This window comes from Balaenoptera physalus, assembly GCF_965194825.1.
Source record: "Balaenoptera physalus genome assembly, chromosome: 8".
In the NCBI taxonomy this organism is placed as follows: domain Eukaryota; kingdom Metazoa; phylum Chordata; class Mammalia; order Artiodactyla; family Balaenopteridae; genus Balaenoptera; species Balaenoptera physalus.
Window position 1 is genome coordinate 45,302,050 of NC_138887.1, and position 17,612 is coordinate 45,319,661.

The 17,612-nt window shown below is 37.0% G+C and overlaps 1 long non-coding RNA gene across 1 annotated transcript; it reads right to left on the reverse strand.

The window, feature by feature from the left end:
* Window positions 1-2,163: 2,163 nt before the first annotated feature.
* Window positions 2,164-17,140, reverse strand: LOC309665807. The gene is made up of 2 exons (XR_014266721.1): window positions 10,291-17,140; window positions 2,164-9,965 (listed from the first exon to the last, which is right to left on the reverse strand). It is a non-coding gene; the product is annotated as an uncharacterized lncRNA (long non-coding RNA).
* Between the last annotated feature and the right edge of the window lie 472 nt (window positions 17,141-17,612).

Sequence of the window (17,612 nt, forward strand, 5' to 3'; positions counted from 1 at the left end):
TTCGTCTGGGCTGTGTTCCATCTGATGCCTGTAGAGGAAAATATTTCCTTGCCTCTTCCAGATTTTGGTGTTTGCCAGCAATTCTTGGAGTTTTTTGGCTTAGAGATGCATAATTTCAATCTCTGACTCTGTTGTCACATGGCGGTCTTCTCTTTTTTGTCTCTTTCCCCTCCTTAAAAGGACTTGCGTCATATTAAAGTAAAAACCCACCCTCATCCAATATGACCTCATCTTCACTAACTACATCTACAACAACACTATTTCCAGCTAAGGTCACATTTTGAATTCTGGGTTTTAGGACTTCAACATATCTCTTGGGAGGACACAATTCAACTGGTAACAAGGCTGTTTTAATTCTAGGAAGTAGAAAGCCCAGGTATTAGTTTGGTTTTGCTACTGTAACAAATTAGCACAAATTGAGTGGAGCAGTCTGGGAGTCAGAAGTCTGAATGGGTATCACTGGGCTAAAACCAAGGGGTATATAGGGCTATGTCCTGCTTTGGAAGCTCTGGGAGAATATCTGTTTTCTTGTCCTTTTCAACTTCTAGAGGCTGCACTTACTCCTTGGTTTGTGACACGTTTCTCCGTCTTCAAGGCTAGCGATGGCCAGTCAGGCTTTCCCCACAATGTCATCTCTGTGGTTCTGACTCTTCTGTCTCCCTCTTCTCAATTTAAGACCCATCTGAAGATAATGGACCTACCTAGATAAGCCAGGATAATCTCCCTTTTGTAAGGTCAAGCAATTAGAAACCTTAATTTCATCTATAACTTAATTTCCCCCATGCCATTTAACAGAATATACTCACAGGTTCCAGAAATTAAGGTATGGTCATCTTCGGGAGGCCATTATTCTGTATACTATAGCACAACACAATTTTTCTTTGCTCTTGAAACAAATTTATTCCTTCATAAAGTGACAGAAAAAATAATTTGACCCAGAAAGCCTCTGAGTTCATGTGTGTATCAATTCATGCACTGATTCATTTTAAAATGTTTCTGAGTGCCTACTATCTGGCTGGAAACTAAACACGCCTGAGTTCTTCCTCTCCCTGAGCTCCCAGTCTAGATTAGGAAAACTTTTATGAACAAGAATTGCAGTAAATGAGAAGTTTTAGAACTCAGGTCCATTGATAGTCTACTCACAACACAATAGAGGAACACAAAGGACTTCTACTGACAGGATCATGCAAACTTCTTAGAGAAAGAGGCAATTGAAAATGGTCTCAAGAGTGTGTAAATGTTTACCAGGTAAAGTGGGGTCCAGGAAGGCAGAAAGAGAAGAATCTGTATAAATGCAGAGAGGCAAATAATACAGGGTTATTTTCAGGGCATTACAAGTGGTGCCTATCTCTACAGCATATGAAGCAAAAAAAAAAGGGAGATAAATTGGTGCTGGAAGGAGGCTGCGTTCAGGTTACAGGTGGCCTTGTATGTCAGTAAAGGGAACTGAAGCTTCATACAGAAGGACCAGGTTTCTTACCCTTTTCAGGGAAATAGCCCCTTTTAGAATCTGACGAAACCCTTGAATTTCTCTCCTCAAATATGTACAAATCTGCCTATAGACATCTTTTACATACAATTTCAGGGATTATAAAACCCTAATTTAATCTATAAAGCTGTTTGGAGTCTGTGGGCTCCAGGTGAAAAGATTGAAGGAAGTGAGGAGGGAGAGGGAGAGAAAATACTTGTGGAATTATTAGCAAACTGAAAAGATTTGTAATATAAGTGGATTTATGTTCATAAAAATTACTCTGGTGTGTGAATGGAAGTGAGAAAGATGAATCACAAGACAGGAATAGGAGACCAATTCTCAGTTGTCCAGATGAGAAATCAAGAGCAATAAATTAGGGGCTTCCCTGGTGGCTCAGTGATTAAGAATCCGCCTGCCAACGCAGGGGACACGGGTTTGAGCCCTGGTCTGGGAATATCCCACATGCAGCGGAGCAACTAAGCCCGTGTGCCACAACTACTGAAGCCCGCTTGCCTAGAACCCGTGCTCCGCAACAAGAGAAGCCACTGCAATGAGAAGCTCTCGCACCGCAACGAAGAGTAGCCCCCACTCGCCGCAACTGGAGAAAGCTCGCGCACGGCAAAGAAGACCCAATGAAGCCAATTAATTAATTAATTAATTAATTAAAACAAAGAAAAATAAGTTCTTTAAAAAAAAAGTGCGGTAAATTAGCAGTAGTCTGGCTATTTTGCCATAGTCTTAAGATAAACATTTTAAAAAAGGTTCTTAGTTATTTGTTACACCTTTTAAGAAATTGGACTATATGGAAAAAATGATAAAGAACTTGTAAAGAGGAATAATACCAGTAAGTATTGAAATTCATGAGTACTTTAATGATGTTAAGGTGGGTTCAGTATTTACAATAAATTCTAATAGGTAAAATATAGAGAGAAAAATTAGGGGATCAAGAAATATCGAAGTGTGCACACATTTTTAAGAGAGTTTTACTGAGGTATAAACTACATATCATAAAATTCACCTATTGTAAATGGTTAATTTAATGATTTTTAACAAATTTATAGAGTTCAGCAAGCATCACAACAATCCAGGTTTGGAATCTTTCTATCATCCTCCTAAATTTATGCTAAACTCTGCTCCTCCCTCAAAGTTACTTTGTGCTCCTACACCTAACCCTAAGTAACCACTAATGTAATTTGTCTCCATGTATTTGCCTTTATTTTTTCATTTATTGTTGTCATACCTTCCTTTAATTCTTTGAACATGGTTTCTTTTACTTCATTGAACATATTTATAATAGCTGCTTTGAAATCTTTGTCTGCTAAGTCCAACAACTGGGGAGTCTCGGAGGCAATTTCTGTTCTTGGCTTATTTTTCCATAATATAGGTGACACACTTCTATTTCTTTGCAAATCTCATTATTTTTTTACTGTTGTTGTTGAAAACTGGAGTTGTTAAATAATATTTTGTAGCAACTCTAAGTTCAGATCCCACCCCCCACCCCCGAAGGTTGTTGTTGCTGTTTTGTTTGTTACTTGTTTGGCTAAGTCTGTCTCTCCTGTGCATAACTTAGTTGTCAGCCAATGGTTAGAAAAAGGTTGTGCTCAAGTATGTGAAGCCAGTAATGGTATATGTGTGAATGAATGGTATATGTGTGGGTAGGGGAGTGTTATTCTGTCTTTGCTTCTACTCCACTGGAATCTTTCATGTTTTCTCTGCACATGTGTGCAGCCTCAGTTTTGACCAAGAGTGTGTGGCTAGTTTGAGTCCTCTTAGGTCTCTGCTTTGTGTGTATGCAGACTGAAGCCAGAATATGCTTCCTTCAGTCATAACCGCAAGACGGTTACTTCTACCAATAATATTATTGAATGTGGTCATTGCTTACTCTTCCCATTTGAATGGGTTCCCTTTGACCACAGAAGCAAAGCAGCCAGTTCTCATGGACTGCCTAATCCTATCAGAACTTCCATGCCCATTGAGCTGGGAATGGGGATGGGAGAAGCCCTAGGCAGAAAAAGCCATGGAGTCCTACTGTCCTTACTTGAATTTAGCAGTTCTTCAAGCATAAATGCTTCTCTGATGGTTGCATGCTTTTGTTTGATATCCAGAGCATGGAAATATTTGTTATATTCTTTCTGTCCAGCTTTACAGCTGATTTTGGGGAAGGGTTTCCATCTATCATCTCACTTGGCCATAGCTGGGAATCCCTTACCCATAAGTTTAGGCATTTTATCCACTACTCTACTTATTCATGCATGCATAAAACCATTAGTATTTTATTTTATCTAAAAAAGCAATATTAATTTTGGATGAATTATACATATAATCCCTCTTATCTCTGCAAAATAATGTTATGCAGAGTTATGATTGCAAAATAGGCTGGTTTTCCTGTTTAGGTTGTAGCTTACTTTTTAAAGACTGTGCATTCATAGAATTTAACTTATTTTGTGTTAGCACAAATTAAATGGAAGTTTAAAAAATCTTTCTCTGAAACAAGCAAAATTATATAACATGTATATTTCAAAATACAATTTTCTCATTAATTGATTCACTCATTTGATTACTTAGCAATTAAAAAAAATCTGCTCTGTAGAGTCAACTATTACATTAGTGATGTGGGGATAGATGCAAAGAGAAATCATATATGGTCTCTGTCTTTCACCAGTGCTGTCTATTAGAGAGTTAAGAATTTTATTAAATAATATGCCACAAATATTTATTGAGTACTGACTATGTGCCAAGAATTGTGCTCAGAATTAAGAAATCATAATACAAAGAGGAATTATAATAATTCTCCAAATTCCAGATAGAGTCTCAATTTAATATTTTTAGAATATAAAAAATCACTTGAGCTATTCTAATTTTTGGTTCACCAGTGCTATTCTGCACAAAGTTAAAAATACCTATTGTTTACTGAAAGCTTACTGTTTATCAAAAACAATGCCAAAAGCTTTACTTGCATTAGGTCATAACAAATATATAGGTGTTAGTATTTTTATCTCCACTTTTCAGACAAGATATTGTGGCAGTACCTTGCCTACGATTACAGGTCTAGCAAATGGTTAGGTGACTCAGTTAAATTCAAAAAGATAATAAGTGGCTGAACTCAAAATTGTACAGAAGACATAATTATAAGTCTCTGCTTTCCCTCCTTCTTTAATTAGATCCAATGGACATGATTTTGTGTAATACATAAACTTCAATAAACAATGAATATTAACCCAGTATCTCTTAAAATAGAACAGCAATCATCTAGTGGATGATATATCTCAATGTAAATTTCATTGAAAAATACTGTCTTTGGATCAATGTACAGATCCAAAGTCAATGGTGCCTACATCTCAGTGTAGTAACTTGCATGGCTTCTGGTCCTTTTCAGATAAGGCACACCATTTCTTATGCGGAGAGTATGATAAAATACTAATTTTGTGTTTACTCAATATAAATTATTTTAGAAGCTATTATTGTTAGCAATTTCTCCTTCACCTACCAGCCCCCACAAATCACCCATTAAGATCTCCGATAATACCCTTTTGGAAAAGTGGAATTAACATTAATATGAAAAACAAGAAAAAGATCAGATTTGAAAAAATGAGTTAAATTATGGAATACTAGAGCATTAAGTAGGATAGCTAAAGTGTAGAAGAGAAACATAGTCTTAGGTAAAAGAAGCTTTTAGAATGACTGAGGGTCCTACACCTGAGAAGAATATTGGGAAATTAGAGACTACAGACTCTGGGTGATGATGTGTCTGGGTCAGTTCATTAATTGCATGTAGGATTCTAGTGGGGAATGTTGATAATAGGGAGGTTGTGTACATGTGGACAGAGGATATATGGGAAATCTCTGTACCTTCTGCTCCATTTTGCTGTGAATCTGAAATTACTCTAAAAATAGAGCCTATTTTTTAAAAAGTTGAAGGTATTGAGAACTGTGCCTGGATGAGCAACGTGAACAATAGTCTTTTTTTTTTTTTAATTTTTATTTATTTATTTATTTATGGCTGTGTTGGGTCTTCGTTTCTGTGCGAGGGCTTTCTCTAGTTGTGGCGAGCGGGGGCCACTCACTATTGCGGCCTCTCTTGTTGCAGAGCACAGGCTCCAGACACGCAGGCTCAGTAGTTGTGGCTCACTGGCCTAGTCGCTCCGCGGCATGTGGGATCTTCTCAGACCAGGGCTCGAACCCGTGTCCCCTGCATTGGCAGGCAGATTCTCAACCACTGCGCCACCAGGGAAGCCCAACAATAGTCTTTTAACTTGCTGTTTGAGCAACAGAAACTAGCATTTGATACACGAGAGGACAGGCTAAGACCAGAATCAGGGAGCTAAATCCGAACACTAGCTAGATCAAAGCAGACATTTATTACAAATCAGCAGAAGTTAATTTGTGCCTCCCTGCTTCCAAACACGCATACTTTTAAATTTTTAATTCTAGTCCGTTTCTGTATAGTTACTAGGGAGAAGAAACTTAAAGGAAACCAAACTAAAATGTGTTTGTGTTTTTCATAGAGATAACAGCTTAAGTAAGAAATTGGGAACAGTATTCTGATGTGTATTCATTTAAGCACAAGGATGATATAGGTGAGACAAAGGAATTTGGGGAGTCAGAAAAGAAAATATGTGCCTTAAATAACAGGGTCTTTTGGAGAAAATAGGAAGGAATTTGGAACAGGCTTGTAAGTATTGCTGCATTGAGTTGGAAAAAGTCCCTGAAAATGTCCTGTTCTTGGTAGGAAAGTCCTAATTTATCAGATACTATCTCAATTCAAGACTTCTCACTTCCACATCTTCTCTAAATGTTCCCAATATATCATTTTTCAGAAAGGAAAGAATTCTTTTGTTTAGTCTCATGGAGTTTTTCCTTTGAAACTTTTGGTTTCAGAAAATTAGGAATTCTAAACAGAAATTGCTGATGAAATCTACAACAGATGTGAAGAGGCTATAAAATTTGTGAACAAGGAACACCTCTTCTATGAACTTGAGTTGAGTTGCATACTAAATACCCTCTACCCCAAAGGCTAGATGCATTTTGTTTTCTGAATTTTAAACCTGGGAAGAAGAAAGAACATGTCCGTTTCTTCTTTAGCCACAATAAAATTAATAATGCTTTGTTAGTTCAGCTTTCCAAGCCAGATACAAAGGAAGCTGAATGTAAAGAATTGTGGAGACATTGACAAGATGAAAGGAATTCCTGCCACTTTCATCAAATCTTAAAGCAGAAGCACAGAGTAGTAGCCAGGGGCAATCCTCACTTCTAAATAATAACATGTCAAGCTGCAGGTGTCCCTGGGGATTGAGGAATGTCTATGGTTTATGTGCCTTTTTCTGTCTGGGGTTCCTCAACACATCTGTATATATTTTTGGAACAAATCAGTGTTAGTTCCATTTTTAGTTTGTATTATATGATAATTTGTAATAGTAACTTTTCTCCACACATTCTACTCAACACTTAGGACTCCTGGGCTTGGTATAGTCACTTTTTTTTGGATTCATTTTTTGAATTGTGCCTCGCCTTTCTGCCTCTGAGAGTCCATGAACAGAATCTAACGAAAGTCCGATCTCTGTGTGTCATCTCTCTGAGGAGCTATTTGTGATTGTAAAGGAATGTTTTCCTACACTAATTCTTAGGTTCTCTCCATCAACTAATTGGGCTGACTTTGGACTCATATATATTTTTGATAAGAATGTCCCTGGTGAATGGGGAAGGTTCTGTTAAAAAGCTTTTACATACTGATGTTTGCTTGAATCAGGCTTTGGTTTTGTGTTTTTCAAACATGCTATGGAAATACTCTTTTTTTTTTTTTTTGTCCAACATATTTTACTAGTTTTACTACTCTACTGTGTAAATAAAATTGAAACCATTGAGGAGGGAGGGAGAAACCAATATGTCAAAGAATCACACCTATTAACAAGAAGTTACTGACATAGGAATTAAATTGGCAGGAGTGAAAACCTCATTACATATTATGTGTTCCATTTGATTTCATTTTAGTACCAATACCAACATTTTCAGATGTTAAAATATTTGGCAAGGATAAAGCTTCATTTCTTTCTATGAAACTAATACTAATATATTTTTTGTTGTTAACTGTATTTCCTTTGGAGAACAAAAGTATTCTCTAGAAAATTATAAAAGGCTAAATTAGCCTGTAACAATTGCTTCTCTACCGTATAATTTTTCTTTTGAGAGTCTCTTGTGAAATATAAATAAAATCAATTTACTGAATAGCAAGTGTTGGGTCAAATGGCATTAAAACTTTGATTGGCCTCTTTATGAAATAGCAGATCTAATGTCAAGTTTTACTTAATTTCATGGGTTTACTCTGGAACAAATGGAGAACCAGAAACCACACAGGATAAATATCTATTCATTTATTTATTTGGTTGTGCTGGGTCTTAGTTGCTGCAGGTGGGCTCCTTCATTGCAGCACGTGGGCTCCTTTGTTACGGCACTTGGGCTCCTTAGTTGAAGCAGGCAGCATCCTTAGTTGTGGCATGCGAACTCTTAGCTGCAGCATGCGTGTAGATCTAGTTCCCTGACCAGGGATCGAACCTGGGCCCCCTGCATTGGGAGCATGGAGTCTTAACCACTGCAACACCAAGGAAGTCCTCACACAGGATTCTTAAGTATCCATCTACTTCTCTGTCTTCTCATGAAAATTAAACATCAATTTTAAGTCATACACCTTTTTTAAAGGGTATTTTTATTTTCTATCAATTGTATGGCGTATGTAAAACAAAAAAAATTTTTTAAAAATCCTAGTTTTGTATTTTTCTTTATTTGAAAAAGAAACTGGAAATTCCCTGGCTGCCCAGTGGTTAGGGCTCCACGCTCTTACTGCCGAGGGCCCGGGTTCCATCCCTGGCGGGGAACTAAGATTCCCCCAAGCCACGCAGTGCGTCCCCGCACCAAGAAAGAAACTCCTTCAAGTTTTGTGGAATTGACAAGAAAATGTATCCCAACTCAAAGCATAACTGTTTTACTACCTATTCCTTACAGTTCCCCCAAGCTCTAACACTTTCAACGTATTCAATATTTCCTTATTTATGCTGTTGAACCAGTGAGTGGAATGAAGAACTGCATATCTTTCAAAAGTATCCCAGGGTAACATATTTGTCTCTTTATGTGGGGAATGTAATTTTGCTTTTGCCCATATCCCTTTATCCTAGCTATAAAACAGTATGAGGTATCTTCTCATTTCTGCTACTTGTGAAATGTGTGATTGGGGACTGATTATTTATCTTTTCTAAGTGTCACGTTCCTCTCTGTAAAATGTGTATGTGTGTGCTGAAGAGAGGGCAAAGTATTAATTTTGGTACCAACTTTACATGGTCGTTTAAAGAATTAAATGAGACAATTTGTAGAGAGAACTTATAACACAGTGCCTATCACATACTTTTAAAAGCCCTCAGGGGGCTTCCCTGGTGGCGCAGTGGTTGAGAATCTGCCTGCCAATGCAGGGGACACGGGTTCGAGCCCTGGTCTGGGAAGATCCCACATACCGCAGAGCAGCGGGGCCCGTGAGCCACAATTACTGAGCCTGCGCGTCTGGAGCCTGTGCTCCGCAACAAGAGAGGCCGAGATACATAGTGAGAGGCCCGCGCACCGCGATGAAGAGTGGCCCCCGCTCGCCGCAACTAGAGAAAGCCTTCGCACAGAAACGAAGACCCAGCACAGCCATAAATAAATAAATAAATATTAAAAAAAAAAGTTTAAAAAAACAGGTCTGAGTCACATGGCTGTATCTAAATACAGGATAGGAAGAGACTTTAAAAAAAAAAACAAAAACCCTCAGAAAAGGTTAGCTAGCCACCAAATAACACCAAACTAATTTAAATCAAAGTTTATTTGGAGAATTTATCAAATACTTGAAAATTGTAAAAAGTTCATAGAAACTTTGTTCTTTGAAAACCTAAATTTCCTAACACAATGTTATGAACCTTGGGAAGGAAAACTCAACTATCAATAGTGTTACATGTTAAGATGATTGTATGTAGTCCAGCATTAAATCACACTCTCTAGCAACATTTTATGACATATGCATGGACTGTATACATTTACTGTTATATAGATATTTACAGTTTCTTCTGCATTCTGTGTGAGCTATGTGGGTTAGTAGTAAATTTAACAACCTACCATCTGTTGCTGCTGTTAGAGCCTAATGTAACAGTTCCTTGATATCATAAAAATTTGTAGTCCTACCATATGCCAGATGCTGTATTAATTACCATTTTCTCAAATTCTCACTATGTAAACGTATAATTACCTTATAAGTTTGGTAGTATAATTCACATTTTGCAGTAGAATAAATGGAGGCTCATAGATAGTAATTGATGTGCTCAGGGTTATAAAGTTACTCAGTAGCAGAACTAGGATTCATATGGTCATATTTGCCATTGTCCCGCCATCTGAATGAACCTTGGGCATAAGATAGGGGTAGGGAAACTAAGAAGAAACTCTGTGGTTTTATAATGGCAGTCTAATATGTTGAAATTACCTTTTTTTTTTTTTAAAAAGCTTCTTTTTTTTAAAAAAATATTTATTTATTTATGGCTGTGTTGGGTCTTTGTTTCTGTGCGAGGGCTTTCTCTAGTTGCAGCAAGTGGGGGCCACTCTTCATCGCGGTGCGCGGGCCTCTCACTATCGCGGCCTCTCTTGCTGCGGAGCACAGGCTCCAGACGCGTAGGCTCAGTAATTGTGGCTCACGGGCCCAGTTGCTCCGCGGCATGTGGGATCTTCCCAGACCAGGGCTCGAACCCGTGTCCCCTGCATTGGCAGGCAGATTCTCAACCACTGCGCCACCAGGGAAGCCCCGAAATTACCTTTTTATAGTTAGGGATCAATGAAGCTCCTGGTATGATTGTTCAACTTCCATCTATTTCTGGTCCTTCTTTCCCAGTCTTATCAGACCTTAGCCTTTGAAGGTATCCTTACCCCTCCTTCTCATAACCAGGCTTATTTGAGGCGTAATTCTACTTCTTGAACTCTCATTCATTTTAATTATTTTATTTCTGCTTGTATTATTCTTTGAAATGACTCTTGTTAATACCCTTTACTTCAAATTATTATCTCACATTCAAAAGAACATATCTGAGTTTAAATGAGGTGACGTTATCACAGGAAAACTTTAAATTCATTTTACTTTATGTATAAAAGAAGAATAAGCCAATAATAAACTTGGAAAATTAAGTGTAGCAACATTATTTCAATCAATATAATCCAATGAGTGATATTCAATTCAACATATTAGCTGCTGGATTTATAAGAAAAAAAACCTATTTTAGCTCTTAAAGAAGATTCAATCATATAGATAGACTCACATTTTCAATCATGTGAGAGTACAATAATGGAAGTTTGATTCTGGGGCAACAGATGTCAAATGCTATGGAATATAACTGATTCTCAATAAATATGGATTGAACCAAAATAAAAGTTTTAATGAATAAATTAATGAAATGATAATATGTGGTATGAAAATACATTAAGTCTAATCATTAATGCTTGACTGAATAATAAACAGCAATGAATAAATTTCTTTATTGTTTACGAATATTACTTATTGGTTTAAATATACCTTTCTTTTATCCTTCCTTGGCCAGATCTCAAAAGATATAGAAGTTCTAATCCAAAATGATAGATGTGATCAGGCTGATACATGACCTGAAGAGAGCGGTAAAGCTTAACTAGTTACCTAGACCACCCACAACCCAGAAACTAAAGGAAAAAGGCCTGGTAGGGTAGGCAGTCTTCACAACTTTGCTGTAATGGTATGAACCATGTCGACTGTAACTCCTTTGTGGCATGCTATGGCAGTTGCTAAATATTTTTATAAATTTATTTATTTATTTATTTATTTTTGGCTGTGTTGGGTCTTCGTTGCTGCACACAGGCTTTCTCTAGTTGCGGCGAGCGGGGGGCTACTCTTCATTGCAGTGCGCGGGCCTCTCATTGCGGTGGCTTCTCTTGCTGTGGAGCACGGGCTCTAGGGGCACAGGCTTCAGTAGCTGTGGCTCGCAGGCTCTAGAGCACAGGCTCAGTAGTTGTGGCGCACAGGCTTAGTTGCTCCGTGACATGTGGGATCTTCCCGGACCAGGGCTTGAACCCGTGTCCCCTGCATTGGCAGGTGGATTCTTAACCACTGTGCCACCAGGGAAATCCCCAGTTGCTTAATTTTTGAAAGTTATATCTATTTTATTTTCTTGGTTAGCTAAACATTTATAATTGTGTGTTTCTATTTACTCTGTTGTCGACCTTTTGCTTATAATTTAGTATTTCTCCATCCAAGTATTCAGTGTGTTAAGGGTCATTTTCCATCCCCTCCACTCTAGTAGGATTTAAGAGGAGGGGAGAGCCATGTCTTATTCACCTTTCTAACTGGCCTGACATTCAGCACAGTCCTTTAACATGTGGAATTAGGTCAACAAAGCCTGTTGAATTAATGAATAAATAAGGACATCACTCACCTCTTGGTCTTTGCCTACTTAGTTGTTCAGAGATTTCACTACTTCCTCCTTTTGCATCTTGCCCATTATTGGCAGGTAATCTTTCTTGCTTAAATATTGGGAAGATTATTGGGCTTAGTACTTTTTTTTTTAAGGTGGGTCATAGGCAATACCTTTGGGAATTACATTACAACCTAATTACATTAGGTTGTCTTCCCTGCCACATGGCAACACTGCCTTACACCCTGGGAAGCAGCAGATAACGTATGACTGAAATAGTTAAGAACGTTCAGAAGAAGTTTAATGTAATTCTCCCTTGTCCTGTTCCTTCTTCCAAACAGATTTGAAAGTTTTAAATTTTGAAGAAAGATTATGGACAGGTGAAAATTTTGCATAGCTTTGTTCTCCAAAAGCCACTGTTAACAGAATTAAAAATACGTCGTATAAAATAGGCCTTAAAGAACTACTTATAGTATCAGTTTGATGAAGCAAATCCATTCCATGCTTTAAACTTTAGTAAATGGCTCTAAGATCAGTATGTAACCTGATATGAAGCCAACTGAATGTCTTTAAATTAGGTGTCATATTTTATCCTGAATTACTTTAAAAAAATATGGGTTCTTTGAAATTACAGTTCAAATTTGAGCTTCTAAGGAAACTTGCCAAGAGAGAAAAGTTTATTCCCTTGATTTTCTTTAAAAAAAAAAAAAAGTAAAAATAATGGAGTTCATTAAATCTGAAACCTAGATTTTAACAAGTTGCTACCAACCTTCAAAGCTTTCTTTGAAACATACAGTTTCTTTGTGGGAGGGAATCATTATTGACTCTAAAGTAGTGTTTGCTTAATCCACCATCCATCATTACCTTCTTCTTGACACTTATGTTAGTGTACCCTAATATTCCTTTGAGGTCTAGCAAGGGATTAAAAGTGTATGCTGGACACCGGACATATATTTTTTCTTCTTCTTTAGGGAATAGAGATAGTAGACTTGGAAATATATGTGACACACTCTTAAAGTTTAAAAAATATATTGCTATCATTAAATACTAATATCAATTAAACCATCCTTTAACACACAAATTTATTTTTGCTAAAAATTGACACTGTAGAATTATGTAGATTAATGTAAATAAGAGAATTACTTAGGTAAAACTGCAACAGCTTGCACATGAACTGTACTTAATGAAGCATTGATTTAAAAGAAAAATCACTGAGGGAAATTAAAGGGAGTCATTTCCTTAATTCATGTGTATAATGTTTCCGTGATTGAAATAAAGGTACAAATTACTGAGGGACTATTCAAAAGTAAAATAAGCAAAACCATTACCATTTTATTCCAAACATTTGAGTAACCCTCGGGATGGGTCATTTCCCAGCTCACTGCTCAGATATCAGTTGGTGCCATGCTCCACTGGGGTTGTGCATAGTTTTCTTCTCAAAGTGTTTTTTAGGAGTTGGTGTTCATTACAAAGTTTATATATAGTAGAATCAGTCTCCCAAGTGCCTTATAATTACTTTTTAACGCAATATGCTACTTAAAAGAGGATTATTTTCCAACTTTAGTAACTTTTTCCCCATTAAGCATATTTATCTTTCAGCACACTAGCTATGGAGTGTTGGCTCTGGTGGTATTGCAGAAAGGACCAAATTGCTTCCTGCCAGCTAGGCAGCCATCCTAAAGTAACAATGTGGATCAACCTGACCCAGGCAGCATTAGTATTTCATTTAGTGTTATGAGTTCTTTTGTTTTAAGTGTATTCCAGGAAAGTTAGTTGTTTACTTCTACATTTGTATTTTTCTTTAACCATTTATATTACAAGTCATACTTTATAGATTTTTAGCATTGGGAGGGACCATGAAGGTCTCTTTGTTCATCTCCTTATTTTTTAATTCTTACTAATAAAATCATAATGCATGATTTCCTAGAAGTGCAATCATGTAGTAATACGATCCTTTGCAAGCAGAATAATTTGTCCTGGCTAATTCTAAATTGACTTTTTGTTCATTAGCTTTTCATTTGTGTTTTATTATTTTTAATCAAGAATGCATTCTGCAATATTGCAACATTAGACTGCTGCCCTGGACAACCACTGCAGCGGTTTTGAAATTCATATTAACGATATTCCAATAATGATAATAGTAGTGATATGCAAATAATGGTGATCAGTGAGTAGACAGTTATGTCAAATGATCTTCTTTGTATATAATTTTCTATCTTTTTTTCCCAGTTTTTGAGGACAGGGATTTTGGACTCTTATTTTTCTATCTTAAGCACAGTGTCTATAGCAATGCCTGTCATACAGTGGGTGCTCATTATGTAATGTTAAATGAATGTTATTTTTATTTTCAGTTCCTTTAACTTGCTTTTAATGGGCTGGAGTGATATATGGAAAATGTTAAGCATCTCCAGATAAGAGTAATCTTTAAATAAGAAAGGGAGGTGGAGGGAAGAGAATGAATATTTATTGAAAATCCACTCTGGGCTAAATAAGCATCACACTAGGAACATACTCCCCTCATTTAATATGCTCATCTTTACTCTGTGAAAGCTAATATTATCCCATTACACAGATAAAGTCATTTAAGCTTAGAAAAGTGATATGCCCAGGAAAATGCCAGGATTAAAAATACCAAGTCTCCCAATTCTAAATGTATACTTGTTTCTATTGTTGTTCAAATTCTGCTGTGGTCAGAACTACATTTGCACTAAACGTTGTAACCTATTTCCATTTACTATCGACTTGTTGTCAATCTATGTAGAAGCTGACAGTTCCCACAATTTTTGGATGTAGAAAATTTTGTTTGACCTTAATAGGTTATGGCAGACACTGTTGGTGTCCCACCCATTTTCCTCTGTGCTTACTACTCCTGAGAGCTTCCATTGTCAGCTCTGTGACTCTTTGCCTGAAGGTTTCTTTGGCCATCAGAACTCCCTAAGGGTTACATAGGGCAGGCGGGCAGTGGTAGGCAAATAATGACCCTGGAAATAGCTCTCCATGACTGATAGGAATTAGTGGGTAAATAGCCACTAATAGCCCCTCCCCCTTCAACGGAGCAACAACTCTGCAGCATATTCCATATGATTTCCTAGAGCTCCCCAGACGCCCACAGCAGTCATCTGCTCTATAATACAGACTTTATTGGCTATTTCCTTTTCTTTCTCATCTCCACAATTTCTGGCCAGTTCTTCTTGGGATCACCTCTGAAATGAGCTGCATTCATTCAAATGCTTGTCTCGCATTCAGATTCTGGTGGAATACAATGTAAGATACAAAGATGAATATTATTATCCCTCTGCACAAGTAAGGAGAGACTGAGATTTAGAAGAAATTGATACCCATTCATAGGGAATAAATGATCAAGTTTAACCTGAGTTTTCTGTCTCCCCGTGCATCTTACTTTCTGTGAAGAGTCTCTAGTTTCTTTTCATGGCCTGCCTAATATGGTGGGTGTGGCTGTCTGTTATTACAGCTTTGTAGTATTTCCTTCCTCTCCATGTGTACAAAAGCAGGGAGGCCAAATCAGTGTGTCAGTTTCTGCTTGGGATAAATGTAGTTTTTGGTTTGGGATGGCTTGGGACTTCACTTTCTACCTGAATTGAAATATTATACCTATAGCTAATACCAATTTGGGGATCTTAAATTTAGACTTTAAACAAAACAGGATTTTCCTGAGATTAGCATGCTAAAACTATGCTCAACTCTTAATAGACATTTCTTCTATCTGCTTTCACCAAGGGTAAAATACACATATACACAGCTGAGTTGAATTGTAGGCAAAACTTTTCCTATATTAAATACTGCATTGCAAGTCTGAAGGTACTAGGTTTATGCTAGTCATTGTTTTGTCCCAGTTTGTGTCTTCTGACACCCTGTTTATACTGGCTGCAGTGCCCGGACTATTTCTGTCTGCATTGTCAGGCCTGACAGAGGAGGCCTTTTGGCTCTCCCTGCATGTAACACAATACCCCACAATTACTACTATTACTAGATACGATGCTTTCGTTACCCTGTTTCCTTTCAAGGTTAGTCTTCTGTCTCTCTTTTCTTCTTGAATTTTCTCTCTCCTGCTTCTGAAAGCCTTGTGTGTTCTGTGTGTTCCATGAGGTGTGCTACCTTGGCTGTCACTCTTCTGTGGCATGTCACCTTGAACCCTGTGGTCACTCACTCAAAATGCCACCAACATCCACAATTAGGCTGCACTCCTTCTGGTTTTTCACTTGTAGGTTTTTTTCTGTCTCGGCAGTTTATTTCCTTATGCAACTTGCTCTCGAATCAAGTCATTCAAAATTTATTTGGATTTTTACATGGAACATTTGTTGATGCTGTTCATCAATTTGTTTTCTTTCTCATGTATGAGATTATAAATTCCAGGAAGGCAGACACAATATGCTGTGTTTCTTGTTTCCTAGTATATCCCCAGGTCTCAGCACATATCCTACCATAAGGTAGTTATTTGAATATTGGTTGAATAAAAAGGCCTCTTGCTCAGGGAAGGTATTGGAGATCTCCCTTTTAGGAACTAATGCCATTGCTATTTGAGCATAAGAGATCTGGCTGCCGGGAAGACAGGTGACGAAGAGGAAAAAGCAAGATCTGCTCCAGTGCAGTTCACTGCAGAAAACTTTTATCATTTACTTTTTATAATATGAAATCATTTTTGCAAAGAAAAAAAAATACTGCCTACTCTACAAGGTGGTTGTCTAGTTTCATTGAGAAAACAAGAATTTATGAAGGCATTCCACAGGAAAAGAGCTATGATTTTTTTCCAGTGCATTTTTCTCTGAAGTTAATGTAACTAATAAGTTGAACAAACATAATTTGTGCTGTGTGATTATAAAATGATTTGTTGTCTTTTAAGTGGACATGGTTCAATGGGCTAGTTTATCCCTTTTATCAGTAAACCATCCTGGACTTTTTAAAGGAAGCTCGTTTCTCATGGTAAAATCGTATTAAAACATAAAGGCTGCCTCACAAGCCAATTGTTGGCTAAAATTTATCTGGTGGATTTAACTAAAGCAAGAGATCAGACCAATTCTGTTTCCATAATAAACAATAATACTAGCTAACATGTTTGGGTGCTTTCTAAGTGCCTAGTACTATGCTGTTTCATATAAATTATTATATGAGAAGAACATTATTGAGTGATGTTATATACCAAGGGCCATTCTGTACCTTACACGTATTAACCAATTCAATCTTCACAACAACGCTATGAGGTAGATATTATTATTATCATCCTGATTTTAGAGACAAGGTAACTGATGAACAGAGATTAAGCAACTTGCGTGCCAATCACATAGCTATGAAAGTCCAAGCAAGGATCTTTCCTGTATCTCATGATCCAACTTAGGACTCAAAATATCTTGTTGAAATATCTGTTTCTGTGAGTTCTACTCTCAAGATTATCAAGTTCTCAAGGGAATTGACTAAGTATTATTTAATTTTCAATTCCAAGTCCTTAGTGCCTGGTAGATTGAGATTGAATTGAACTTTCAACCTTGGACTTTGAAATTCTAATATTAAAAGGATTCCTATTTACATAAAATTTTTAAAAAACTGATTATTAAATATCCTTCCAAAATGTTGGTTGAATAAATTATTCAGCAAAAATATAAGCATCAGTGAGAATATTAGCTGGCTTGTATTTTAAAACCCTAAATAATGTTAAGAATTTGCTCTTCCTTAAATAATTATCAGTG